The sequence below is a fragment of the Arvicola amphibius genome, chromosome X (assembly GCF_903992535.2).
Source record: "Arvicola amphibius chromosome X, mArvAmp1.2, whole genome shotgun sequence".
Classification (NCBI taxonomy): Eukaryota; Metazoa; Chordata; class Mammalia; order Rodentia; family Cricetidae; genus Arvicola; species Arvicola amphibius.
Genome location: NC_052065.1, coordinates 46,381,893 through 46,406,852, shown reverse-complemented (window position 1 = coordinate 46,406,852; position 24,960 = coordinate 46,381,893).

The window sequence follows — 24,960 nt, the reverse complement described above, 5'->3', positions numbered from 1 at the left end:
TTTCCATTTTTTTGTTTCTTCATCAATTTCTTTCTTCAGAGACTTAGTGTTTTTCATATAGAAGTCTTTAGTTCCTTGATTAGAATTATTCCTAGATATTTTAGGGCTGTTGTAAATGGGAAAGTTTTTATAATCACCACCTCTCATGCTTGTTATTGGTATATAGAAAGGCTACTGGTTTTTGTAAGTAGATTTTCAATCTTACTACTTTGTTGAAAGTGTTGATCATTTCTAAAAGTTTCATGGTTGAATTATGGAGTCTCTAATAAATAATATCATTAATGAATTGTCTATGGATCTGAACAGAGAGTTCTCAGAAGAAATAAAAAATAAAATGGCTAGAAAATATCTTTAAAAGTGTTCAATATTTTTAGATATCAGGAAAATGATAAAACTATTTTGAGAATTTATCTTCACAGTGTTAGAACTGCTGTGGATTTTAACAAATATAGATACTTATTCATTTTTGCTGGGATTACCAATTGGTAGAGTCACTATAGAAACCAATGTGGTGATTTCTTAAAATGCTAGAAATATATCTGCTATATAATCTACCTGTCCCATTCCTGAACATATACCCAAAGGTCTCTAGGTCATTCTATATAGATACTTGCATCATTCACGTCTTAAGAATCAAATCCTTATACTTCAATATATATTTGACCTACTTTGAATTTAGAACTAAAGTATTGAAAGACTTCACTTTTCATTATTCTTCTATTCAATACTTTTACACGTAGGAATGTGTCTTTCCTCTAAGTGCTCCTTTCAGAATCCTTTTAAGATAATTATTCAGTTGGCCATGAAAACCATTTCTTTCCAAATTTAAACATCTGTTGTCATTCAACAAAAATAAACTAGAAATAGATGATCTAAAAAATTCATCCAAGTTTGTCTGAACTTGAGGAAAATCAAATCTAAATTACTAAATATTTTGAAAAGCATAGAGTTTTCTGACAGTAAACTGCAATAGGTTACCCTTATTTGGAAAACAAATTACATGATTTAGTTTTTTTCTAATTCTATTTCATAGAACTAAAATTGATTTACAACATTATAATTATGTATTTATGTTCAAGGAAATTTCCTGTGTATGTCTCTAGATCAATACCAACTTAATGTAATTTCAAATATCCCTATTATTGTATATTATGATTTAATTGAATTTCTTCACAGTGCTTATAAGTCTACATAAAATTTTAGGTTTAACTGTTTCCCTTAAAATTTATAAAAATTATACAGCATAAGTGATAAAAGATAGGTAAGCATAAAAGCAATTGTGCTGTTCTCAAATGTCCTATGGAACTAAGGAAGAGACAACAAGATGTAAAACCTATAAATAACATTTAGATAACAGAACAGACTTTAGTAATTTATGAAATCATATATTAGTTTAAGAAAATATGTAATGCAATGACCACTTCAAAGTAGCTGTAATATTACATTGAAAATGTTCTTCTCCTCAAAAGATCTTAAGTGAATAATCAGTTCTTAGGATTTTATGAATGACCATGTATGCACAATTCACATCTCAATCAAGCAGTTACATTTTTGTTACTCTTCACCTCATGCCAATCCACCCAACTGTTGTGCATCAAAGGTAAACTCTTTCCACATATTTGTACTGACCTGTGATTTGTGGATTTACCCATTCTTTTGTCTATTAACCTATTTCTTTTTGGAAGTACTAGAGATCAAACCTCGATTAATTTTATCTACTCTACCGTAATATATCTATAAAAATAAGTCATCTTCCTACTTTTCTAAACTTAATTATTTTAAAATTCAACAGCACCATGTAAGTTGGTCACTTTTATATTTCATTCATTGAGTAGAATACATTTTTAAGTACATTTTCTTGCAATGGACATTTTAATGTGACAATTAATTATTAGGTACTTTACAAAATTTTTAAGGTCCAAAGTTCTTAAACAGGGTGTGAAGTGAAAATAAAATCCACACAGTGGTGGCTTATACTTTCTTGAAGAGTGGTATGCAAGTTTGTTAATATTGGAGAAATTTTCAAGAAAGTAAACTTTATCTTCTCCTTGAGTGATTTCAGTTGGCTTTCCAGAATGAACGAAGTAATATTACAATGCTAACAAATAAAGATGCATACTGACTATGCTAAAAAAGTGTGAGGTTTATTCCCAGATGAGACCAAGTAGTATTGGTTAAAAAATTAGCATTATATGGGAGCAGTTTGCCAGAATATGAAGTCTAATTTCAATATATTAGGAAGCTTTATGATTTGAAAACTTTTACAAAGGAATTAAAGCCTGAATTTTCTAAGAGGTAAACTACAATATAAACATTTTTAAAGTATGGATTTTTAGTTGAACATATTTTTGACTTCTATCAAGTTACATTCATGTTAAGAGGAATGGAATTTCTATTAATATATATGGTTATACCTAAATTTGCTCAGTGACCCTTTACTTCAAAAGTTTCACTTATTTACAACATTAATTGAATTATATTTTTGAACAAGTAGAATGCGTACATCACAAATATACACTGTCACACTGCAATGCCTCTTTATTTTTATTCTTAAAATATTAAAATATTTTTATAATAGTTTATAAAATGTTGATTTTATATAATATTTATTGGCGTACTTATTTATATATGAGGTTATATTTCCATATGGTAGGATTAAGACCATTTGTGTTATTTAAACAAATATAGTTTCCTAAAAATAGAGGATCATCTTTGAAATGTTGATGCCTAAAAGACAAAATTATGTGGATGAACATACGTAAGCTTCAAGTAGCTTTTCTTGTACTAGGCATTTAGCTGTCGTGCAACTGTTAATCAGCACAAGCCTTAAAACAGCTGCTATCAGATTAATTAGAGGGAATCCAGGAAATAATTCAACTGAATGTAGCATTCATGTAAGTGTGTTGAGGGCAATTAAGAGTAACTATAGTCATTACAGAGACTTCCAGGAAGTGTGCCAACGGGCTTGAGAGCTATGAAATGCTTTTTATTTCCCAGTTTTATATAATATATTATGTGTGTATGCACGTGTGTGTGAGAGAGACAGAGAGACAGAGACACACACACAGAGGAGTCATCAGTATATAATATGCAATTATACATAAGTAAAATTGAAATGTTTGATTTGTGAGGTAACTCACTTCTCTCTTTAAGCTTGTGGGTTTATAGAAAAACTAAACCTCTTATCTAGCCTCATTTGAAAAGGAAATGGTGTACTTACAAGAAATATTAAAATGAGCCAGGAAAAATTATGTCCCATATTTTTTCTTTTTTTTATTAAAAATTTCCATCTCCTCCCCTCCTCTTCCCCCTTCCCTCCCCTCCCTTCCACCCATACCCCCACTCCACTCCTCTCCAAGACAAAGAGCCATCCGGGTTCCCTTCACTATGTTAAGTCCAAGGTCCTCCCAGTTCCCCCTAAGTCCAGGAAGGTGAGCAAACAAACTGACAAGGCTCACAGTGAGCCCGTCCATGCTGTAGAGTTCATGCTCATTGCCGTTGTCCTTGGTTTCTCAGTCCTCCTCCACCGTCAGCCACATTCAGAGAGTCCGGTTTGTGCTACTATTTTTATAGAAAAATAAAAGCTTTTAAAAAAGGCAGTATTTAATGAAAACAACACATTTATAATCAGAAAATATAATTCTTTAAATGATTTCAGTCCTGAAGAAGTTTATGTTTACAACAGCACAAGCCTGGTTGTTCTGGTCTTCATTATAATTACTACTATACAATAAAATATTAATAATATTACTCACAGGTTCCTTGCTGTACATCTCTTACTTTCACTTTGCTCAGATTCAAACTGCTTTCCTTAACAAACTTTGCATGAGGGCACATTCAACAACTACAGGAGAAGGAGGCTGTGGAAGATGGAGCCAGGAGTTTGGGTATGAGATGTAGCTTTACAGAATAAGAAAACTAGAGCTGTTCTTTCATTTTAAATTCATTTTAATTGACAAACTGAAATTATATGTACTTACCATGTCAAAGTTCTGTTTTGATAATTATATTCCTGGTAGACTGGCTAACTCAAGCTAATTTACATGTACATTATATCAGGCAATTATCCCTGTTTGTTGTTTCATAAGCTTAAAGCAGAATTTGCAGAGGTTTGTTTGGTTAGTGGTAAGAAAAGAAATTTTGTATGATTACATTTTACTCTTGAAGTTCTTTAACCTGCTTCGAACTCTCTCTCTTTTTTTTTTTTTTTATTAAGGGTATGCTGTAAAAAAAGACTGGCTGACAGATTTCAGTTCTGAAAACTTGTGCATGCTTTGTCAAAGTGGATATTCCCTGGAGGAAAAAAATGTATACTTAAAATTCCATAAAAATGTTGGTTTCTACCATGTGACTCTGCTTTACAAAATGGAATGCAATGAGGAAATAGTTGAAGTGATGGATTAGGGTGTTGCATGTAGGACAAGGGCTAGAGGGGAACTGTTACTTCTATTTATGTTTTTCCCTTCATAGATAGCAGGGAGTTATATGTCTATACCTATGGAAGCAAGAGAAGCTGTCTGGATAAGATTGTTTGTTTGGCTGTTTGGTTCTTTAGACAAAGGGTCTTTCTGTGTATCCCTGGCTATCCTGGAACTTGCTCTGTAGACCATCCTGACCTCAAACTCACCGAAATCCTCCTGCTTCTGCCTCCTGGGTTCTGGGAAAGGTTATTTTCTTTTCACAACTTGCTACCATACTTAATGGAATGGATATTTTTGAAAGTTATATCTAATATCAAGTCCCTTTATTATCATGTGTCTTTCCCACTACAACTACAAAATTGAACCTTCCTTTGTTATATCTTTCACTAACACTCATGCCCACCATCTTTCTTCTGTCACTCATATCTTGATAACATATACTACTTTCATTCTTGGAGGTCCAAATTTGCTTCTTGAAATCTCTGAATTTTATTCTGTTTTAGTTCAATCTCTTCATCTACACCAGGATGTCTTTCCTTCACATTAACAAGTATTTTGCCTTATATAATTTTAGTTATCATCAAAACTAGCAACCATAGATTACGTACTCTTCAGCTGTGTTGCTCTTTTTCCTCTGAAATAAATGTCCCAGAATTACCATAAGAATACTATTATTTGCTGTGTGGAAAAAAAAGAAACTAAGTATTTTAGGAGTAAGAGCCATATCTCAAAATAACCAGCATGCATTCTCATTTGAAAGGTATAGAAACTGAGCTCAGAGGGCTTGCACATCTGGTAAACACTGGAGTGTAGAGTTTTAACAACAAGTACTGGAAATTAGATTTTACAATTCCCTATCCACTATACTTTCCAGAACACTCCTGAAAACCCAAGCTTTGAATTAGAGTATTTGAGCAGCATGAACAAAGATGAGAAATCAGATTTTGAAATTTGAAAATAACAGGAGTTAGTATTCTTTAAAATAAAAATAATCAAATCAAAATTATGGAAAACTAAAATGAACATGGCCCCTTTAGTATATGATTTATGGTTCACTATCCAACTGAGTCTCAAGGTCAGGTGAAATATGATTTGATGAAAAAATATAAGCTAGCACTTTTTCTGCTAAAGGGATTAAAATGAGTAGTAAAACCATAACAGTCTTTTGCTGCTGTTGTGATAACCTTTTACAGGCAATTCCCAATGCCAGTAACTAAAATAACCATTTATGTTCTAAATTCTAAAGAAATTATTCATATGTAACCAATATTTATGAATATGCAAGTATTAGTTTCAAATGACTATGTATCCATTATTTAAATGTCTTCATAAACATTGACTTATACATGGAATTTATTCAGAGAACAAAGATGTAACTAGCATAGTTTATGCATACTCAGCCACATATGTTAGTTTTATTGATAAATTTATGAAGTTCATTAAAGTTAATTGAACTTTCAAGAACCTCTTATCTTTTCATTTATGTGTATTACCTGTATGTATACTTGTGTACTATGTGTGTGTGTGTGTGTGCAGTGTCTGTGAAAGCCAGAAGAGGGCATAAGATTCCCCAGCCTTATAAACAGCTGTGAGTAGCCATGTGGTTGCTGGGAATTGAATCTGTGTCCTCTGGAACAGTAGCAAGTGCTTTTGACCACTGAGTTCTCTCAAGGCCCACAAGAACATGTTAAACACTGAGTTATAAGTGACTTCAGCATATATCCTGTCTATAAATCTTATTTTTGTATTTTGAAAAAAACCCACTTAAAATACATCTGATACATTGTATGTATTCTCAGCACTTTTCTGAATATGAGTGTGCTGTCTTTGACTTCATTTCTCTATTCTTTGTTGTTGGGACACTCAAGCTTATGTATCACAGTTATTCTCTAACAGAGTCACCACTGAGAATAAAGTCATGCTGTAGTAGAATGTGACAGATAGTTCAGCATTTGCAAATGAGAGAAAACCTTAGGTTATATATTTGAAATTAACTTCTTCAATGTAACAAGCATGAAACATGATTTACAATGGAAATATATTTCATATTTGTTCTTTTTTCACGTTTGATAGCTTTATTTTTTATATTATTAAAAATTTCTGCCTCCTCACCGCCTCCCATTTACTTCCCCCTCCCCCCTCCACTCCCCCTCCCTCTCCTGTCGGAAGAAGAGCAGTAAGTGTTCCCTGCCCTGAGGGAAGTCCAAGTTCCTCCCCCCCTTCCATCCCATTCTAGGAAGGTGAGCATCCAATCAGGCTAGGCCCCTCCAAAGCCAGAATGTGTAGTTGGAGCCAAATCCAGTGCCATTGTCCTTGGTTTCTCAGCAGCCCTCATTGTCCGCCATGTTCAGGGAGTCTGGTTTTATCCCGTGCTTTTTCAGTACCAGTCCAGCTGGCTTTGGTGAGCTCCAATTAGATCAGCCCCACCATCTCGGTGGGTGGGAGCACCCCTCGCAGTCCTGACTTCCTTGCTCATGTTCTCCCTCCTTCTACTTCTCATTTGGATCTTGGGTGCTCTGTCTGGTGCACCAATGTGTGGCTCTGTCTCTACTTCCATCCATCGCCAGATGAAGGTTCTATGGTGATATGCAAGATATTCATCAGTATGACTATAGGATCTGGCCTTTTCCGGCTCCCTCTCCTCAGTTGCCCAAGGAACTAGCTGGGGGCATTTCCCTGGATACCTGGGAACCCCTCTAGATTCAAGTCTCTTGCCAACCCTAAAATGGCTCCCTTAATTAAGATACATACTTCCCTGCTCCCATATCCACCCTTCCCGTATTCAAGTTGCCCTCCTACACACAAAGGAAAAGGAAGCAGAGAGGGAAATCAGAGAAGTAACACCTTTCACGATAGCCACAAATAGCATAAAATATCTTGGGGTAACCCTAACCAAGGAAGTGAAGGATCTATTTGACAAGAACTTTAAGTCTTTGAAGAAAGAAATTGAAGAGGATACCAGAAAATGGAAGGATCTCCCTTGCTCTTGGATTGGGAGGATCAACATAGTAAAAATGGCAATTCTACCAAAAGCAATCTATAGATTCAATGAAATCCCTATCAAGGTCCCATCATATTTGTTCTGGAAAATTTTTGTGTTGCTGAACATACATACTTCAGAAAAGCAGCTATATGATGAATATTAGAGATGTTAAAGATAACAGAGAATTTCAGAGGAAAATAATTTCAATATAATACAAAAATATAAGTGAGTGAATACTCTCATAATTTTAAGTTTTAAGCAATCCTATAAATCTTTGATAAATGTTCCTTTCCTTTTGTTATTGTGGCCAATTAAACAACATTTAATATTCCTGGAGATATATTTATTCTCATGGCTTTTTATAACTGGTAACCAGGACTTCTTATAAGTATTGTACCATAAGATATAACTTAGCATGATAATTTACATGACAAAAATCCAATGAGTAGACTAAAATTAGTCAGCATAACTTATATATTCCAGTTTTAAGCTTATATATCATACAGATATATTTTAAAGATAATTAGAAACAGTTTTAAAGTATGATAATAAGAAATGGAAGCAAAACAAGGTATAACTATACTTAATAGTGTAGGGTAATACCAAGAATGTTTTATTTTAACAGTTTCTTAAATAGAGAAAAGCTTTTTGCTTATAAATTCTGTATTTCTAGTGTAAACTCAAAATCAGAAAATGACAATGTAATGAACAGTCATCTGGAAATCAATGGTTCTCCACCTTTAGGATGTATTTTAATTGTCTAAGGAGTGATTTTTTTAGAATGTATAAAATGAAACATAGTGCATGAGTATCTGAACTATGTCAGATAAAAATATTCTTTGATTTGTTGTGATTTTTGTTTTTCTTGGTTCTGCTAGAGACATTATTACTTCCAATGTAGTGTACTTGATGCAGAATTTGTTTTTAGAGTCCTTGGGCATTAAAGACTTTGTGCTAGAAGGAAAGATCAATGGTTAAGAGAACTCCTTCAGAATTCCAGGGAATGAGGCTCCTTCTTCTGCTCTCTGTCAGCACTGGACAGATATGATATAGAGACATACATGCAGGAAAAACAGCCACAACCATAAATTAAAAAAAAAGAAATTTAGAAAAAATAAAAAAGCATTATTAAAGAACAAAATTTATTTGGACTTATAAAGTAGAATTTGATTTTTCAAGTGTTGTTATTTTTTTATCTTAAGTTCTATACTATGGTCTTTTTTAACTCGTTTGAGGATCCGCAAACCAGCAACCAAATAAATCACACATGGAATCTTATTCTTTCTTATAAGCACCTGGCCTTAGCTTGGCATATTTCTAGCCTGCTTTTCTTAAGATGTCCTTTGTACTATTTGCTTCTGGGCTTTTTTTCTTTTCTTACTTCTGTATGTTTTACTTCCACTCTTAGTCCATGGCTGGCTGGTGGCTCAGTGGTGACCCCTTCTTTTCTTAATCCTTGATCTCTTGCTCCTTTTTTTGCCTCCCAGATTTCTCCTCCTACTTATTCTATCTACCTGTCAGTCCCAACTATCCTTTCCCCCTGTCTTGCATTGGCTGTTCTATTCTTTATTAAACCATTGGGTGTTTTATACAGGCACAAAATCACAGCTTCACAGAGTTAAACAAAGGCAACACATCTCTAAACCATTGAAACAAATGTTCCACAGCATAAACAAAAGTAATACACATTAATATTATATTCCATAACATTCAAGTAGAGGAATTTATGAATGTAGAAGTAAAGGACTAAAATTCTGCAATAATTTTATTGTTTTAAACTCTGAGGTCCAGATATGTGTATGATTTGAAGTTAATCTGGGACACAATTGCAGATAATGTGGGAGGAAATACAAGACTCTGATTCCCCAAATGTTTCTCACCTGATGGAACAGTCCTAACAGCTGATCCTGACTTCTTACTTTCCCCATATCTATCAATAACTAAGAAAGTATTGTCATTTTCTAGCTATAACGTAGAGCTTTATGTATTTTGCTACTTCCATACATTAGGAATAAATATTTTATGATTCTATTATTTGAGTAGAATGGCATATGTGAAGCCTAGAACATAAATCATTATACTTGGGGGTTATGTGTTATGGAACTAACATAAAAACTGTTTTAAAATATATCTACACAAGGCTCATGAACCTAACATCAGCATTCATGAGGCAAAGTCATGAGAATTTCTATAAATTCAAGGCTTTCTTAGTCCACACAGGGAGTTCTAAGCTAGCCATAGCTATATGACTCACTGGTCTAAAATGTTCCTAAATAAGATTAAATTTAGTATTTGTATATTATGAGCAGTTCAATATGGATGGACTATGTTTCAAGCTATATCTTGCTGTAAGAATTCCTACCATCAGTAGCCTTTAAGTTACCTGCTTACTTGGGCTGGCCTCTTATACTATTTATGCTGATGTAAAGTGCTCATCCAGCCTCTTTGTTGACTGTGAGATTCGGTTGCTGTTCCCCATTCCAACAGAGGATTGTGATCTGTGAGTCTACCCTGAGTAAATAACTCTCTATTATTCTCAATTCTGTGCTAGTGTGGGATTTCTTTTAAACATCCTTCTTCAATATCTTATAACTTTGAAAAATTATTTTAGGTCTGTTGACTGAGTTTTCTGTCCTGCCCAGTTCCCACAGTCTTTAAGTCCCAAAGAAATCACACAGAGCTCTACATTAATTATAAACTGATTGACCTAGTATCTCAGGCTTCTTATTAACTCTTATAACTTATATTAGCCCATAATTCTTGTCTGTGTTAACCACGTGGCTTGGTACCTTTTTCAACGAAGCAGTTGCATCTTGTGTCCTCTGCATCTGGTTTGTGACTGCAGACTGAAACTTCCCTCCTCCCAGAATTCTCGTTGCTCAGATTCTACTTTCTGCCTGGTCACCTTGCCTATACTTCCTGCCTGGCTACTGGCCAATCATCATTTTATTAAAAATAATATAAGTGACAGGATAAAAGATGATTTTCCCATAGCACTGGTCAATTAAAATTAAGGTAAACATAATCTCATGAAAAATGTATAGTTATATACACTGGATAATCCTATGTTGTAATCCAGGTCCTCGCACATTTTAACTATAACATTGGAAAATTTATGTCATTAATAAACTTTCTGGGGTTCCTGTGAAATTTTGAAATGCACCCCAAAATAACACAGCACATAGCAGACAATCAGCAAATGTTCTATTATCCTTCTCCTAATTACCACATATTACAATTACAATGAATTCATGTATAATGAAGAGCCTCACATATGCTTCTTGAACAAAAGAAATCATGGGTTACTATACTATATTGTCAAATTATAATTCACTTGATAATACCTTAGTAGTATGAAATGAGAGTAAAAGAAAAATCCTAATTACTGGAATACAACATGGCTCACTGAAATAACAATTCATGATAATGTATGGAATTTCATACCTTTGAAATATTTTTTGCCTTGACAATGCAACAATGGTTCTGTTTTAATATTCTAATGTGCTTACAATGGCCACTCAAGACTGTTTCTGATTAACAAACAAACGATTGCAATAATCAAAATATAGATGGAACAAATGTAAAAAAGTTAAATCACTTTCTTATTTGGAATTATTTTAGCTAAAGTAATTCTAAATTTATGTTTCCAAATGAAGTGGAAATTTTAAGAGTTGCTCCTGTTACCTTTTCAAAGTCTCAGGAATAGTTGCATCACGATTATTTGTTTATTTTGTCTCATAAAATATATAGGGAGTTGATTTTCTATATTAAGGAAGAAAATATAAAGAAATTGTTATTTAGTTAGGACATATTCCCAATAGATGCAAAGCAGAGGTAAAATTAAAATACAGGTGAATCTACAAAGTGAATAATCTGTGATTGCTCAATCTGCCAATGAACTATCCTTTAAAGCTTGTTGTTATATGTACTAGTTGTCAAGTATATGGATTTAATTATTAATTAAAATTTACTTTTCTCTCATTAGTTCAATAGCTATTTTTCTGGTAATCAAAATGGTGGTTAAATACATTATTTGTTATGACAATTTGGGGTAACATGAATATAAAGATTTCTAAAAACAATCAATTTCTCACATTTGAATGATTTGTCTCAGTTTAAAAATCACACTATGTAAATTGATACCTAACAGTAGAAGTTGCTAATAATCTAAGCTTTACTTGATTTTTAGTACACATAATATTTAGGAAGAAAGTACAAATCTAATCTCTTCCTGGTGTAAAGAAAAGGGATTAGAAAATTATCAGACAAGTTATTCAGAGCAGTATGTTGGTAAGGTATGCCTTTTTTGAGTCTCAGATGCTTGTTCATTATGATGATATTTCTGTCAAGCAGTGTGTAGTGGGAATTTGCTACTTGAAAATCAATGATTTGAATTACCTTCTAGATTGTTTCTATAGCCTTTTAACTAGTCTCCCTGCTGCTTCTATTGATCTTCTGCATCTGGCTCTCTGAGCTTCATCTCCTAATACTTTACTTCTTTCTCCAACCTTAATAAACTTTCCACTACATACCCATTTGCTTTGTCATTTTATTCTTCTCCTTCTGAGAGGTTGAGTTTGCATGCTCACCTAATGAATCATGCTTGATATTATGATTTGCTTTGCAAACATAATGTGGTAAAATTAACAGTAGGTCATTTCTAACCTTAGATCTCCATTGATAGCAAATGCTTCCATTTGTTTTCTTGGAACTCTTCCATGACAAGATGATGATGACTTAAGAGATATGTTAGTCAACCATCAGGCATATATAACACCATTTTAGAAGAAACATTTCTTCCATTAATACATTGGCATTTCTTTCTGTGGTACTATACAAATTAATCTAAGATATAAGAGAACCTGTGGAAGATCTGAAATCAATAAACTTGTATAATTTTAGGGCTCCATCTTATCAGTAAGAATCTTTAATTTAAAGAAATTGTATGACAAAATAGTCTATTTTTAATTAAACTAGGTTTTTGTAAATGTTTTCCTAATAGATTTTTAAGTTTTATGTGAATAGGTGATTTTGTTTTTGAAATTGTGGCTTAAATGATATGAAATTTGGAAAAGACGAATTGCTGCCATTTGATTGCAAGACTACTTTCTTAAGAAATTGAAGATGCAGTTTTTATTGACACTGTCTTATCATGTGCACTTTGGTAGTATTCACTATTGACTTTCATATCAGAATTCTTGACAAAAGCTTTGACTCTCATTTTTAAGATTGCCTGTACCTTGAGTGATTTTTAGAGCAAGTGCTCAGAAAGGACAGAAAAGATGTTTTACTGATATGTACATGACAAGTGAAATATCATAACCTTTTAGAAACCTTTATTGAATTTAATTCCAAAAACATTTAAGAAGGTACTAGGAGCAAAATGTGTTATTTATAGTGTTATTATAAGGGCATTCCAAATGTAAAGATATGGTGTCCATGCAGAAGAAACAACGTAGGTTCTTTCTTATTAGATGATTTCCTTCAGGGTTTACAAAGGTTAGTTGATGCATATACAAACATAGGCTACATTCTTTCTAAACTAAATATGTCATGTTGAAACGGCTACATGTGTCCTATTAAATATCATTAGGGTTCCTAAAACTTTCACTTTTCCACATTACTTTTATTTGTATATTTCTTATTTTTTGAGATAAGTGTAAATGTGTGTACATTTTTTCATGGGTGCCTGTGAGTATGGGCGTGAAATTTTGGTCATTTAGAGATCACAGAAAATGTATGGATGTTACTTCTTACCTTTTCACATAATCCAAGACAAGTTCATTTAGTTGTTTAACACCATGAATAATGGTCAGTCTGGCCTGTAACCATCCATGGATTCTTGTCTCTGCTTCTCTGGGGATTATTATCCTTTGCTTTATATCTAATATCCACACTTGAATGAGTATATATCATGTTTGTCTTTCTGGGTCTGGGTTACCTCACTCACGGTGGTTTTTTCTTAGTTCCATCCATTTGCCTGAAAATTTCAAGACATCATTTTTTTAACCACTGACTAATATCCAATTGTTTAAATGTATCACTTTTTTTTTAAACCCACTATTGGGTTGAGGGCCATCTAGGTTTTTTCCAGGTTCTATGTATTACAAATAATGTTGCTTTAAACATAGCTAAGTAAATGTCTTTGTGATATTATTGTGCATCTTTTGGGCATATGCACAGGACTGGTGTTGCTGGATCTTGAGGTTGATTAATTCCCAGTTTTCTGAGAAATCGCACTACTGATTTCAAAAGTGACTGTCCAGTTTTACATTACCACCAGCAGTGGAGGAGGGTTTCCTTTAATCCATATTCTTTTCAGCATACAGTGTCATCATTGTTTTTGATCTTTACCTTTCTGACAGGTGTAAGATGGTATCTCAGTGTCATTTTGATTTGCATTTCCCTGATTACTAAGGATGTTGAGCAATTCCTTAAATGTCTTTCGACCATTTGACATTCTTCTGTTGAGGATTCTCTGTTTTGATCTGTGCCCCCCCCCCTTTTAAATTGGATTGTTTGGTATTTTGATGTCTACTTTCTTGAGTTATTTATATATTATGGAGATTAACCCTCTGTCAGATGTGGAGGTGAAGAACTTTTCCCATCTGTAAGCTGACTTTTTGTCTTATTTACTGTGTTCTTTGCATTATAGAACTTTCTCAGTTTCAGGAGGTACCATTTATTAATTGTTGCTTGCTTAACTTTTGTCACATATATCTACCTAACTAGTTCAAATGTTTACATTTGGCCTTACTAAGCATTCCAACCCTGACAAAATCCTTTGGTTTCCCTACCACACTTGACTTTTTGCATTTTGCCACAATGCAAACTTCTTTCTTGTAGGTTCTCAAGGAATAATGTTGGATTTCTCTTAAGTTATCATTTTGTACACTTCAGACATTCAGAAAATTCAATCAACTCTGCCTTGTCAACAGATGCAAGATTTGACTCTTTTCCCTTATTTATTGATTGATTTATTAAAAATAGATTCTTCTTTCATACACTACATCCAGAGCACAGTTTTTTCTTCCCCACTCCTCCCAGTTCTTTTGCATCTACCCTCTCCCAAAGACGCACTCACACCTGCCATTACTTCTTTAGAAAAGAAGGGCCCTCCAAGAGAAAACAACCAAACATGATTTTAAAAAGGTACAGTAAGACAAGTCCAATACCCTCATAACTAGGGTAGATAAGGCAGCCCAATAAGAGGAAAAGAATCTTAAGAGCAGGAAAACGAGTCAGAGACAAACCTGGTCCCACTGTTAGGAGTCTCATAGAAACACCAAACTAACAGTCATAAAAGATACACAGAAGACCTACTTCACACCCCTGCAAGGCTCCCTGCATGCTGTTTCAGTCTTGTGAGCCTGTATCAGTGTGGCTTAGTTGATTCAGTGTGCCATGTGTTCCTGGTGTCCTCTATCCTCTCTGACTCCTACAATCTTTCCTCACCTTCTTCTACAGTGTTCCTCAATTTCTAAGGGGAAGAACTCAGTAGAGACTCCCCATTTAGAGCTTTCTCTCCACATGTCTGACTGTGGATCTCTGCACCTACTCCTGTCTGCTGCCAGAGGCAGCCTCTCCAATAATGACTGGACAAAGCACTATTTATAATCAGAAAAACATTAGGAATCAATAGTTTTACTATTTTTCCCCCTTGTCTGTCATTATAGTTCTAACCTAGGTCTCTGGGTTATACAGTTGCTTGTTCCTGGTCATACAGGCATTGTAAGGCATGGGCTCCTTTGCATGGCATGAGCATCAAGTTAAACCAAATATTGTTTGGACATTCCCATATGTTCTGTTTCATCATTGCCCCAGCACATCTTGCAAGAAGAATAGATTATAAGTGGATAGTTTTGTGGATGGTTTGGAGTCCATGTTTTTTCTTTCTGTAGCCTTCAGAGTACCTTCATCCACCATGGAGACTAGAACACAGTGGTGAAGAGTTCATTAATGCACCAGTTTGACCTCTCTACATTCAATGAGCTGTGTGAATATTGTCGTTGATACTGGGGCCCTGTTGTCAGTTTTCAGAGAGCAACCTTCTGTCCTATCATTAGCCTTGGTGTTTAGGGACCATCAGGGAGCCTCCTCACAGCCAACAACTCAAACAAATGCAACCAAGTCCTGCCACTGGAAGTCTTGCCAGGCTACAAAAAATGATCAGTTCAGACTCTGTATCCTCCATTACTAGGAGTCCTTACTAGGGCCATCCTCATAAATTTCAAGAAGTTTTCACTAACACTGGGTTTCAATACCTCCACTGAAATGCACCTACAATTCCAGTCATCTCTGCTACTACTCTTCCTCTACCTCTCCACCCCCTGCCTCCCACCCACACCTGATCCTTCTTGTTCCTATCTTCACATGTGTCAGATGACCCATACAATCCTTTTTATTGCCTTTTCTTGGGGAGATCCATGCTTCCTAAAACACCACTCCTAATATATATATATATATATATATATACACACACACACACACACACACACACACACACATATGTCTTTCTGGGTTACCTCATTCATGATGATTTTTTTCATTTCCCTGGAAAATTCTTGCCATTTATTAACAGTTGAGTGATACTCCATTTTGAAACTGTAGCATATTTTCTTTATCTGTCCTTTATCTTATGACCATATTAGTTTTTTAGAGTTTCTGGCTATTATGAATAATGCCAGACTGAATAGAGTAAGTGTCCTTGTAGTAGGATGGAGCATCCTTTGGATACTTGAGATTTGTAGGCAAATGGATGGATCTTGAAAACATCATATTGAGAGAGGTAACTCAGACCCAGAAATACAAACATCATATGTACTCACTCATAAGTAGCTTTTAGACATAAAACAAAGAAAATCAGCCTACAATTCACAATCCCAGAGAACCACTTTTGGATATATACCCAAAGGATACTCAATCGTATCACAATTCCCAATTTTCTGAGGAACCACCATATTGATTTCCATAGTAGCTACATAAGTTTGCACTCCCAATAGCAATGTAGAAGTGTGTCTCTTGCTTTACATTCTCGCCAGCATTCAACTGTCACTTTCCTTATTGATATTAGACATCTGACAGTTGTATGATGGAATCCCAAAGCAGTTTTGATCTGCATTTCCTTAATGAGTAAGGATGTTGAAAATTTCTTGGTTCTGAGCCATTTGAAATTCCTCTATTGATAATTTTCTGTTTAGATCTGTACCATATTTTGCATCTTTTTTTGTATTTTGATATAGAATTTCTTGAGTTCTTTACATATTTTGAACAGAAGACCTCTATTGGAGGTAGAGTTGGTGAAAATCTTTTCTCATTTGGTAGGCTACTCTTTTGTTGTATTGATGCTGTCCTTTGCCTTATAGAAGCCTTTCAGTTTACTGAGGTCCAATTTATTAATGCTGATTTTAATGTTAATTGATTAATTAATATTGATTAATTAATATTAATATTAATTAGTGTTGTGTTTAGGAGGTTTACTCCTTCGCCAATGTATTCAAGACTATTTCCCACATTCTCGTCTGGAAGGTTCAGTATGTCTGGTCTGGTTTTATATGGAGATCTTTGATCGACTTGGATTTTTGGTGCAGGGTGGTAATTACCATCCAGTTTGATCAACACCATTTTGTACCAAGATTTTTCTTTGTCTTTTGAATAACCAACCAGCTCCCCAATCATGACATGGAGACTTATTACTTTTGACTACTCAGCTTTATCTTATGCTTGTTTCTGACTAGCTCTTTTTAACTTAGCCTGTCTCTCTTTACATATGTTTTGCCTTATGGATTTGAACTTTTCTTTTCTTCTATATAATCATTGAACATCTTTGGCTCTTACAGTGTTTCTGTCCTTTCCTCTATGATGACCCCTGATTCTTGGGATTGGGCCATGTGATATTCCATTGGGCATTTCACAGCCACTTATCCTGTGGGTCTTGAACCATGGGTCTCTGTGTTAATCATTATCTTGTGTAGAAAGAAGCTTCTCTAAGGAACTTTTAGAGATTCACTAATCCATGTGTATAGGAATCAGTTTAATATTATGTCCATTTAATAGAATAGCAGTAGTAGGATCTCCCCTAGGGCTTTTAACCTATCTTAGACACAGGTTCTTCACCCCAATAATGGTGCCATATATGGCTATCATATGGTCCTAAAATCCAGTTAGTAATTGGTTGACTACTCCTATTCCCACATTGTCTGTGATTTTAGTTTTCCAGTGGGCATATCTTGCTAAGTCAGTCATTGTAATTTACATGATTCACAACAGTGTACGACTGATTATTTTTCTCCTCCAGTAGTGAACACATCAAGTATAATTTTTAGTTTTATGAAAGCTAGACAAAAAAATGCTACTTCCAGGTCAGTAGCAACTTGACATCTCCATATTCGATGATTCAAGCATGTGTTGGTTTCAGCAATAAGGTTTTATCATCAGATATGTAATTTATAGTACATAACTAGTTCAAAAATGTGGTCTTTTATATTTTCTATATTTGAAGGATATTTTTTTTGTGGATTTCTACCCCACCCCATCTCTGTTTCTTAAAGGAAAGCTATTGCGCATAGCCAAAGCTGCTATCCATTTCTCACTCTGCAAAAGATCTGTATAGTCTTGGATGCTTGGGATGCTCCTTGCTTTAGTTTGACCTCTGAAAATTAGTTCTGAATTAGAGACCATCACTAGAGAAGTAATAATGTATAATATGAAGACAGATACTCTAACACTATCTAAAATAACTAGAAGGACAAGGCAACAGCAAAAATAGAAATTATTTTTAGTGGTTAAAGGCCTCATTATTATAACTGCTGACACCAGTCTGCCATTAAAATCATCTCATTTCCTCAAATATTGTACTTTCATATGGGAAGTGAGAAGTCACTAATTTTCTAACATGACCCAATATTTAGAGCTAAGTGTTTGTATGTGATTTCTTTCAGAATTTGTAACCCTTGAGACCTCTGATTCTTTTATCAGGAATACAATATTATTATTCTGTAAAACTTAGCACTTGTCTCTGTTAACTTCAGCATTTTATGTTTTACATAATCTTTTATAATAATGTGTACAGAGCTTTGAACTTTACTATTGTAGGTAGGAAGAAGGATGAAAATACTTGCCAAAGGCATAAAAGCACAATCTTTAAAAAATGCACTCTATTTTTGGCTTTAAAAAGGGACTGAAAACTTACCATTGTTCTATTGGTTGTGTGAGAAACATCTTAAAGAAACACAATTGTATTAATTATATATCCATACTTTGTGCTCATTATAATTGGAAAGCATACATATCAGTCTAATTTTAATTTCTTCTGAACGATCTAACAAAATACAAGATTATTAAGATCCATCCAATTGTTTACCAGGGTTCAGTGGTCATTACTGAGAACTTTTGTGGATCTAGTGTTTTAAATTTTAGAAAATCATATGAATAATAAACTTATTAAGACCTTGGTATAGAGCTTGAACTTGTTTTCATTATCCATTTTTCCAAGTAATTTATAAAATTAAAACATCCTTCAAAAATGTGATAAAAAAGATTGTTACATGACTCAGTGCCATAGCACTTGCCTTAGAACTGTGATGTCTTTGTTCCATTTACACTACCAAATATTAATAGGAAAGATGATGATGATGGTGAAACTAAATATAATACCCCGACTTAAGAATTTATTGAATTTTACTTAAGAATTTATTGAATTTTACTAAGAAAGAACAAATAAAAGAATGCAGTTCAAAACTTATTATAATTTCTAGATTAAACATTTGAATCACTTAGAGACTGGTTGGTAAATGAGAAAATTCAATAAAAAACAAAAACATAGAGGCATACAATGATTTTGAAATAATAATATTCTGACAAATCAATCCACTCTAGGAAGAAATATTTATATTTCAGCACTTTCTCCCTAAACACCATTCCCCCCAAATATGTAGTAACATGTGCTTCCAAGATCATGCCACAATAGCTCCAATTATAATAGATAAGAAGTAGAAATAATCCTTAGGGTTACCAACTGTTAATTGTATTCTTGTACAGTACAGCATTAGGTAACAGGTTAACTATATTCATTAATTTAGGAAAGTGTTGTAAATATAGCTTAAATAAATAAGACTTATCAAAAATATCTGATGTATAATTCCAAATGGAAACTATACAGAAAAGGGGCTTTACAAATTGACTGTGTGTCAGATGATTATAATATTTAGCTTTAAGTATTTGACAACTAGTATAGGAATTACTTCTATTGCTGTGTTGCAGACTTGTTGACATTGGGAAAATTGAACTGTGTATTTCTGGTACTTTTCTGTCTATATTAATTACTTTAAGTAATGGTTAATTTTGAAAGGCACTGTGTTTAAAGTTACTAAAAGTCACACCATGTATTAGTGTTTCTCAAGCCGCTAATTGGACTTTCCAGGTAACACTTTCATTTCCATTTCCTGTTCCATGGCTATCATTATTTTCAGAAGCACAATAGGATATTACTTAAATAAAGACATTTCCTATGAGCATTAGATATGCTCAATTGCTATAACAAACTACTATACACCTTGATGGCTTAAAACGACAGAAATTAGTTCAATTACCATTTTGGAAGGAATAAATGGGAAAACAGTGTCACTGATATAAAAGTAAAAATCTAGCAGGGCATAACATATTTGACTGAGACAGCAGAGGATATATGCACTTTCTTTTCAATTTTCTGACGAATACCTGTATTCCTTGGGTTATGCTCACATTACTCCAAATTTCAAAGTCAGCATCATCAAATCTGTCATTTCTCTGCCTTTTTCCATTGACTCCTTCTTAGAAATGATATATGCAGTATTCAGGGTCTGCTAAAATAATCTACAAAAAGCTCCAATCTCTTTTCACTGTGTTAGATTTATAAGGACTCCCTTTTCTCTACTCCAAACTATCTTTTGTACTTTTGTACAGATTTATAGGTTCAAGAGGTTAAAGTTTAGATAACTTTGCAGGTAACAAGTTTTAATTTACCTATACTAATGATATTTATCAGATTATAAATGTAATAATACTGTTGCTAATAAATTTCAAACTTTTGGATAGCCTCTGTCTCCAACACAAAAAAAATGAATTTTTGTGGTTATTTTGTCCTTAAGTCTCATACTTCTACCAGTATTTTACTTACTATTTACTTGTTCTGAATTATTTTATATTTGAGACAAGTCCTTTCATATTTTTGTTTATAATTTTCCTTAAGATAGATTATCTTGTGGATCTCAAATTCAACAAAAGTATTAACACTTCCCCCCAGTATTCAGTTTTCCTTTCATTTCTAGTGTGATCTCATGAATTATATACTGTGAAAATCTTAGTGACTTTTGTGTGAAGCTGTTACTTGAAACCATCTATCTAATCACTTTATTTACTGGAGAGAAGAAAATAACATTTATGGTAAAATATTATTTTATTTTCTCTAAGATTATTCAAAATCACTGAGAATAGAATGCATATCTTCACCTTAAGGTGACACTACATGGAATATAGTGCTACCATTTAGTATTTTCTTACTGTTGTTATATTAGACTGGTAACAAGCCATTGGTCCAGGTTTCCATAGAGCAGTGATAAAATGCAAAATGACTTGTTTCCAAAACATGTAAAATTTGCCTGATACCAGTAACCTTTGCATTTCAGCACCAATGAATATCATTTAGCTCCCTTCTGTAGATGTGATTTTTCTACGTACCCTGGAAAATTACCAGATCATGTTTCTATCTAAATAACTCATTTAGTCAGGTTTCTACCAGTATGTACAGATATAGTCCACATAGACCAACCATCTTACAACTTGTAGTGTCAGAGCAAACTAGAAATCTCATCTAATATTCAAGCTTCTACAGAGATTGATTCCTTCTCATCACTGTCCTTTCATGTAAAATCTGTAGCATAGGTACTGGCTTGTCTTATTTATCACATTGTAACATGAGGGCCTACTTATTGGGGTTTCTGTCCTGTCTGCCAGGTTCCATAACTTTTTAGCCCCAAAGAAAATCATACAGAAGTCTCTATAAGTTATAAACTGATTGGCCCATTAGCTCGGGCTTCATATTAGCTCTTATAATGTATATTATCCCATTATTCCTATCTCTGTTAGCCACATGGCTTGGTGCCATTTTCAGCGGGGCAGGTCACATCTCACTTCCTCCTTCCCAGAATTCTCCTGTTCTCATTGCCCTGACTCCACTTCCTGTCTGGTTGTCCCACCTATACTTCCTGTCTGGCTACTGGCCAATCAGTGTTTATTTAAAACATAATTGAAAGAATACAAAGTTCTCCCACACCATCACATCATTCATAAGTTTCTATTTCTGTCGTTTTGCGAACTTTTGTTTGGATTATCTGAGAAGTCAAGAATTTTACATTTTAGTACACCAATGATAATTAATGCTAGAGAGAACATAACAACTAGCTCCAAATGCTGTGTTCTGGATGCATTATAAATGGTTTTAGAGGAGTAACAAAAGTTCTACCAGAGACCCATTCTTGTCTTCTAATAGTAACCTATCAACCTGCCTGAAACTTTAATAACTGTACTAAAATTAAATGCTTCTTTTCAATCTTCCATTTTCATCTTTCCTCCAAATGGACAAGCATTCATGGCAGTAGGGCTGGAATTTCCAAGATCCTGCCTCTTTCCTTCATAAATGTCACATATTCACCTATATGCCCTTACTTACCCCAAAATCTCTTATGTGTGTTCAATCCCATTTTTGTATATTTTTCTTTATGTGGAAGGCTTGAAGATGTTTTATTGTAAATATTTGGATATTTCTCCCCTTTTTTCATGTTTGTCCTCAAGCTTATTGAAAATTCTTTAATCTGAAGATTGTAGTATCTTACAGAATATCCAAGAAGCTGTGCTCTGTTTTGTTCATTACTATTTGTGCCTGGAATTTAGAGCCCTTCTATTTTGACCACCAACAAGTGTAGAAAAGTATAGTTTCTCCTACATGTGTCAATCAGAACTTGTTTGTTTACACAGTTTGACAAATCAACGCAGCTTTGAGAATCTTTGCTGACTTTCTGCACTGCTATGTCTTAAAACACTTTCTCTGCAATTTGTAGCAGAGGCTCCACTTAACAACTCCCACTTGCTGAGGAAGGAGGAAGTCTTGACACCCTGCTATTTCGAATGAGCCTATCAATGGTTTGTTTTGTTGTGTCTGTCCTTGATCGGGGCAATGGGATAATTTCCAGTACTACTCCATAGCATTTATCTTTGTGAAAAGTGAATGGGGGTGGTAGTTAATCATTCCTTAACTGTATACTTGTGTTTTTTTAAAGTTACTGGTGGGAAGTTTCCCAGATCTGTTATGTTGACATATTAACAATCATTTGTAGCACCTATATACTTAAACATGTTACTAAACAGGAGATATTGAGGTTACATATTATGTAGATTTTAGTGAAAACCTTGCCTTAACAAAGTGATATCTGTACACTATACTGCTTGCTATTTCCATCCACAATTAGTTACCTACTTTTATTAAAAACATCACTGAATGCTTATTTTATAATGTCAACTTTAAATCAGTGAAATCTCTGAGCATGAAATGGTACAGTAGTTGCTAACAAAGGAGCTGCTGAAGGTCAGGCCATGAGGTGCATCAATTCTTCCAGCATTATATCTTATAAAATGGGACTTTATTGTTATTAAGTAGAGGTTCTTAAAAGGCCCATTAACTTTGGTGACCACAAAGTGGCATATCAATTATAAATTTGTTTTATGTAAATGGAACTCCCAGATGACACTATCATCATATTGCTTTGTACCTGTAATCGAAATTGTCAAAGCCACTGTTTGATATCTTCACTTGACTTCTCAGACAAAAATCTAAGGATAGCTGAGCAATTTATATCTCATGCATTGAAGACAAATTGCTTCAATGAAAATTCTATTAGAGCTTAAGAAAATTATCTTCTTGAATTTGACACACTGAGGTGATGGCAATGGGAGACAGTTGGGAACTTTGTTACACTTAGTTGCTACACATGACCTTTAGAAAGGCAACAGATATCTTCTAACAGAATAAGGACAAAGAAGGATTTCAATGGAGCACTAAGCAAAATTATTTAAATTGTTGCCAAATATAGTAACTAAGGCTTGTAACAAAGAAAACACAAGAGACTTTAAAATAGGCAAAGGTGTGGAAATTTATACAAATAAAACTCTTAAAGCAACATGGACTATCCTGCTCACAAAATTTAAAGTCTTTATTCAAAAAAGCATCCGAGTTTTTATTTTTTTCTAAATTTTTGATAAATCTGAAATGCATTTCCCAAAATTGAAAGGAGGCAATAAATTACTGTATTTTGCCATAGGCAATCTTTGCTTTCAGAACAGTTTTGATTAGCTCCAACATAATCATGATAATTTGCTTTTTTTCCTCATCATTCAAAATCAAAACTACTTAATATGATTAAGTTGTCTTTGGCATTTTACCCCACTCTTACTTTAGCTGCTTTATCTATCATTTTAATTTGAACATATAAAAAAATTCATGTGTATAAATATCAAATCACTGTAATATTTACCTAGAGATCGGTCTTATGATTTCTGAAGATATGGACATAATAACGTCATTTTTTTTCTGTTGACAATCTTATTGTCATTGAAATCCACAGAATGTAAACCTTAGAGTCTGTTTTGGTTTCTCTCTTTTCCCGTTTTGATAAAATACTCTGAAAAAGCAACCCAAGATTAAAACTGTTTAATTTAGCTCCCATTTAAAAGGTGCTGTCCATCACAGTGGGAAAATAAAGGCTGCTGATTACCTTTTATTTACAAAGAGGAAAGAAATAGGACAGACATGTGCATATGTCAGAAATACTGATGCTCAGTTTGTGTTTTCTGCTTTTACAGAGAGTAGAATCTCCTGTCTAGGAAACCTGCTCTGCTACAATTAAGATCAGTTTTCTCAATTGGGAGCATGGGAACCATGGGATAGGGTTGAACTGGAGGGGAGAGAAAGGGAGGAAAGCAAAAAAAATATAGCTCATAAAAATCTATAAAAATGATCAGTCTTCCCACATCAATTATCTTATAAAGTTATTTGTACTGATCAAACATGCATAATTTGTGTATAAAAGCTTTCTTTAAAATGTTCACTGATTGTGTGCTTTGTGGTAGTTTTCTTAATCCCTCAATTTTCCCTTTCATTAATAAAAATAAGGCAACAAAACACCTTTCCCACATATTTTATGTTATAATTCGATGTAATTTTATGAGACTGTCATTTTACACTATTTATCTAATATGCCAAGAACTCCTAACTAAACTTATAGGCTTCTGAATGAAAAGATAGGTATACATGTAGGCCAGTATTAGAGTTTTGCAAATAGGGAATGTTAACTAATGTAGAGCTCCTATTATAAACACAAATGATTTCCTAAAATTTTTATTCTTAAATGAATTTTGAGTGAGGTATATTTTGTAGGGATTTTCCAATATAGAAAACAAAGATATGAATATCAAAGGCCTGCAGCAAATTTAGAGATTCTGCATAGATCAATTATGAATGTGAAT